The following is a 6,610-nucleotide window of genomic DNA, read 5'->3' as shown; positions in this document are numbered from 1 at the left end:
CAATCGTAGCTTTCAAAAGCCGTTGTCAACTCTGATCTTATCAGATAGCATGTCCTTTAGATAAGGGATCATGTATTCCTCCATTCTAGATATCGTATAGACGTGAGACATAGATTTAAATCATTCTCTCAGTCTATGTGTTGTTTCCCGATTTTTGATTTATGACGACTGACAACAGACTACAGTTGAACACGTCAACTTAGTCTCGGCTTGGCCAAGCACTTTAGGTGTCATCACTAAATCATCGAGGGGAGCACAGATATCGCTTTTATCCCGCTTTAGGTAAAAGGAATGGATAAATTTCGACTCAATGCTCTCTTGCACTCACTCACCGAATTACACACAAAAATACATTTTATAACACCAAGTTACTGGTGCGTTTACATATTATCAATGTGTAACCGACTAGCAAGATACAACTTACACATCTCGGTTTCAAAAATATAAGATATTATCGTCTCACCAATCACTCGTGATAAAATCCATGAAGTGATCTAAGTGAGCATGGGTTTAATCCAATGCTCAAATCATATTCATCAACACTCATAACCGTTGCAGCAAACATTTCCTATGTCTAATACACTTTAGGCAATCTACAAACCAATTCATGACAATCTTCTTTCATACCTACTCCCAATGTATGAGCGATTGTGGAACGTTCGAATAATCTTATTATTCAGGAAGTCAAAACATGCAAAGTGAAACACAAGAATAATCGAACCCAATATGGCCCCAAACTTTTGAGTATAAATAAAACTTCTTTATTTAATCACCATATTGATTACATATTATTCATTGTATAATGTTTCGGGTAATCAACATATTACTTGAATTATAACAGCAATTGTCCCATGCTCTTAGCATGCACACTATGTTTACTTATGGTCCTTAATTTGTGAAATAGTAGAGTTGAATAACATTTTCAATCACACTCATTTCACAATTCCTAATCCATTAGTGTCAGAATACAAAATTCTCGCCACTACTAGAATATGTTAGATTCTAACATTTTATGCAACAATTATTTCGTAATGTCACGGCACAAAAGTCACCAAGACTCGGCCAATGAAATTACAAAATACTCTATTGGAGATTGTTACAAGCCAATTCCATAGTCATGAAGTCTCATATTCAAAGTACATTCCTTTGAACATCGTTCTTGCATAAAAGTTTCTAATCTAGACATTTATTCTCGATATCCAACTCCCAATATGTAAACATTTCCATATTTTCCATATGACAACTCATTCTAAATAGAATCTTATCTATTTATAATAATATCAATATGGTCCATCCATGAGTATACTTTCAACTTGTCCACAAGCGACAAATCCTTGGCGAACCTTAGATTTTCCTTGGTAGTTGTTTAATTATTTTAGTCAAAACCGGTTCTATTTCCTTTCTCCCTCTAAATGTTGTAGGCATTTGGAAAATTTAGAATGGTCGAATATTACAACATATGCAATCGATCCTATATCCGAAGCATATGGGATGCAATTCATAAAAAAGTGATACTTTACCAGTTTCTTACTAGAATATCGTCATAATATTTCTATTTGCCGTGTTCTCAAAATTCGAACTATGAAGAGGGATGCCATAATCATAATCGAACTTTGAGAATGGAAATAATAAATATACCCTTGACTAAATTCAACTAAAATTTCTCGATCTAAGCTTTTAGATTGGAAACGAAGTATAACATTCTCTCCCTTAATTATAGCAAAAACAACTTTTCTACCCCTACAACTTTTCAAAGTGAAACTTTTGTTTGTCTATAATTAATATTGCCAACTTGGAATACTTAAATAATAATCATGTTGTAGGGAGGGCGTAGGTTTTGTTGTTGGCTCCAATGGTGGAGGTGACTTCCCCAGACGGGAGTTGGTCCTTGAAAGTTCCTTACTAAGACGTGAGGTTGTACGGGTGGTGGATTCATCACTTTTGGCTCTGAGTCGGTACCAAAGTCATCATCCACTTCTATGGGTTCCTCGTCCTCTTCGGGATCATCTTCGACCCATCCTCCGTTGCCTTGGTTGGGAAAGTAAGGGTCGCCGGGGTGGTGAAATCCAACCATTTGACTGTACGAGAAATAGGGTTATAAGAATTGAATATAGTCGAAACATGCAAGATTAAACATGTAAGATTAACTAGTTTAGGTAGCAAATACTCCTATAGTATTTAAATTCTTGTGTTTGATTCTTGTAATGGTTTGGTAAGTTTTGACTTGTTGCTTACTACGAGCATTCCTCGATATATATATTGGTCCGATCTCGGGCAAATATAGTTGATCACGCTATATTTGTCCCAAATCTGATTATATATATCGAGTTTTAATCGTAGTGTTAACTTGTCTAAATACTTGTTGTATAGTTAAAATCATGAAAATCATTTGTTGTATGCATGTATTTGTACTTAAATGAACTAACAATTTCAGTTAAATGTAACGTTGCTTAAGCATAAAAAAAAAAGAAAAATGTTTTGTCAGAGAGTATTAGTCCCTTAAGCATTTGTATTTTGTATATCTTATGTGGTTCGATATACTTAGTTCACTATAAACATTGTCACACCCCTAAACCTGAACGGCGGAAACGTTCGGGGGCGGATGACTTCATGTGGTAACGTAACAAATGAATACATAGTAAAGAAAGCAATACAACCATCATATATATAATTGAAAGTTTACATTTGTCAAAAGTTACATGTTCAAAACCAATTACAATATGATGTCAAAATATGAGATTAAACCGGCGCCGCAACATCCCTTCTTCAAAAACATATTGATATCTGAAATTACTGAATCCCTGGGACATACAAGTAATTTTGAAAAAGTAGATCAGCATTTAAGCTGGTGAGTTTCATAAGTATTAAATGACAATGTTTGTATGAAATGAAATGTTTTGACCTTGTTTGTTTGTTTCTAGAAAATCCTATATTTTCTACTAGTATAAAAGTAGCCTTCTCTCAAGACCAATGTTTGTTTCTAAAAAAAATGTATGTAAGTGTAAAATAACCAACATGTTTGAAAACCTCGTAAATCAATGTATTTTTAATACCCCATGTGAGTTTTATAACCATACTATTGACTCAAAATGCCTATACACAACGTTCTTCAGGCGTTGGAATGTTATGACGTTTGTCACCCCAAATGATGGACTGTAGCTAACAGTCAAGGCGCGAGTTGTCAAGCCCGTATAGATCTATACACAAACACCATGCTCCCCGTCCAAGGGATTCTGGTATATAATACAGGACTTGAAATGTGTACTCGAACGTACATGAAGTTAATGTCTCACAAACCGTGGTACAAAAACAGATTTACGTGTTAAAATGTTTCATTTGTTCTCGTATATGAAAGTGACTTCTTGAAAATCATGTTTCTAGTATGTAAAAGTTAGCAATATCCTCATAAAACTATACCTATTATAGTTTTCTAAAAGTGTGTCTCGTTTGTTTAGAAATACCAAAAAAGGAATCACTTGTTATGAAAGTATAGATTTTTGTAGAGCCTAAGATAGACAAATATACATATAATCTAAGAAAATGTGTAGTTTATACATGCATTACAATAACTTATATTTCGAAAGATGGAATGCTATTGTAACATATTTTATATACGAGAGTTCCCTATAAAGTTTATAAATCACATATGATTTGGTTAAATAAAAGCATACAATAATTCTTTATATAACACACGATGGTACTCGTGTGCTTTAATTGTATCCCCCCTGCCTTTGAAAGCATATAAAAGCATTTATAGAACATTTAAAAGGTTAATTAAGGGGTATGAACTCACTTGAAAGTTTGAAGAAAACGAGATGGAAACCGGGCAGAGTTTCGTCTCGGGAAATGGATTTCCTCGGGGTTCTCGGGAATCTCGGGAGTAAAAACGACCTTCGGGACTTGAGCAAAATGACCGGGGCTTCGGGTTAGAACGGGCACGGAAAATGAGACAAGAACGCACAAGAGAGGAGAGAAATGGAGCCCTTTCTTCAGAACCCTCGCATCCCTTTTATAGGGGCTGGAACCGCCTCGGTACTTGGGGCGTACGAGGGTACGCGGGGCGTACGCATACGTCATGCATGACCGAGTCCTCGACTGCCTCGGATTTCGGATGGGAGAACGGTAGCTTCGCATAGGTCAGGACGTGGACGATCCGAGGCCTAGGCCTTGAGTACGCGGGGCGTACGAGGGTACGTAGGGCGTACTTCGGCCCTATCTGCTGACTCCCTTCGGATAATACCAAACAATTATAATTAAATTTATATTTAATTTAATTAATAAACTTCTAAAATTCATATCTTCTTTATATGAATTCCGTTTTTGATGGTCTTTATATCGATGCGTAGGTGAGACTATGCTCTACAACTTTCGTTTAGACTCCGTCGGCAAATTTCGAAATTATTTTTATTATTTCTTTTTAAAATGTCGTGATTAAGGAATTTCTTTAGAAATTCATAACTTCTTTATCTGACGTCGGTTTTTTCCAGACTTTTTACCGCTGAATTACCATTGTCGAGACCTTCGATTCTCGTTTAGGTCATTCCGGCCAAAAGCCGCTCGATCTACGATTAGAGTTTTTAACTGTCTGTTGCTATGCCGGACTTGAAAAAAAAATCATAACTTCAACATACAAAGTCGGATTAGGGCGTCATTTTTACATACGAACACGGTTTAATGACATTAAACATAGTAGGTATTTAAATAGATACTTTTTGGACATTTTATTATCAAAGTTAATTTCATTAACTCAAAGGTGGTTACAATACTTGACTTTTTAGGTCATTACAAAGAGTTGAAATATCGGGTTGTCACACTTTAGGAAAAATTTGAGTTAGTATGTTAAGCCTCAAAATTGAACATTATACTTTATAAGGCGTTAGTGGAGCATGTATGGGTAAACAAAACACGAATGGGACTAATAAAGGGTTGTAATGGGTATCTCATAAATTATCATTGTTGATAGAGTGTGTGTGGTTTACCAACACATCAATTGGGATGATAAATGACAATAAGGTTACCAAGCACATTTGTATGGTTATTTACGTCTTTTTTATGATCCTCGGTATCCCAGTCACATATAGAAGAACATAATTTGAGATTCAACATGTCATTGAATGGTTTTAATGAATCTCAAAAGACCTAGGAATTTTGCTTAACTTAATTTCGTTTCCTATTGGTGGAATTGGTAAATCGTCATTTAGCTACATTTATAAAATTATATATAGATTAATTTACATCCTCTTATGGAACAGTACATTGATTTTTTTGGATCCTTTTTATTTTATTTTATTAATTTTTTAGTGTTTCACCCATTTATGCAGTTATTTTTTTTTCTATATGGTCGATGTCTGGATTATTGTTTAAACACGTGTTGTGTCACGTGGTGTTTTCTCTGTCCACTGCTTTAATGCGTGTTCCTTATCTATCTTCCTTATCTTCTCACCGCCTCCCACATCCAATTATCTTTCACTTAATCGATCCATCCTATTTCTCTTATTCCATCCTTCATGGAATCTCTCTGTCATAGCCACCAATTTGTCGGTTTTCTCTTCCGACTCCATAGTTCCCCACTTTCATATCTGCACCGCTTACTTCCCCCTCTACTTTCTCTCTTCAATATCGACACTAGTGGAAGAACTCGCCTCCATGACGCACACCAAAGAAGTTGAGGAAAGTGATTCGGGTTTTCATTCAGGTAAACCCTTAATCGGGTTTTGAGATATTGATTTCTTCTATGCTTTCTTGCCCAAAATCGGTTAAAGGAATACCCGTCGATTTCCCGTTTGGAGGTGAACGAAGACCACAAATCCACTGCCATCGACCCCCTTTGGCCACATTGCAAAGTAAATTCGATTAAAATTGGCCATCGACACTGAATTCGTTATCCATAATGTTACTTCTACTATTTATTTGGGTTTAATTTGGATTTCCTTCCTCACCTTAGATTATCTGAAATTTCCTGGGATTGATTTCAATTTCCATCTTATCTTTCTCTAGATGTGGTAAAAAGTTGCGTTTTTGAAATCGATTTGGGGTAAAGTTGATGGGTATTAGCCATAAGAACATCCTATGTGCTCATGCAAACCCTAATGCTTGGATCTAGGTTTCTCTATTGTACATGCATTCATCCAAGACTTTAAACCCTAGATCTAGCATGTGATAATCAATATTAACATAAGAATAGGGTTTAGATCTTACCTTGATTGTTATGTAGCAATAACAATCTCCAATCCTCCTTGTAATTTGCTTCTGAAAACTTGGAGTCACAAATGTTACTCCTCTAATGGCTCACAAACACCAAGAGCAAGAGTATGAAGAAGGAGAAGAGAGGAAGCACCCAAAAACGTCTAGAAACCCTGAGGAATCAGTTAGCCAGATTTTTGGTGCCCTAGGGGTCCTTAAATAGTGAGGCTATTAGGGTTATCTAACAAGGAAACCCTAATTTGACTGCTTAGGCCCTAAGCAGCCCATGGACTCCCTCCCTTAGAGGCCTTGGATGAATTCTAATGGGTTTCACCATATAATTCGTCCACTCCTCTAATATGGAGTCCATTAGCCCAATATTCAACTATCACACAATTGATAGTTCTAGTCCCCTAAGTTTAATTAA

Source organism: Lactuca sativa, chromosome 3 (genome assembly GCF_002870075.4).
Source record: "Lactuca sativa cultivar Salinas chromosome 3, Lsat_Salinas_v11, whole genome shotgun sequence".
Lineage (NCBI taxonomy): Eukaryota > Viridiplantae > Streptophyta > Magnoliopsida > Asterales > Asteraceae > Lactuca > Lactuca sativa.
This window is presented reverse-complemented; position numbering follows the sequence as displayed.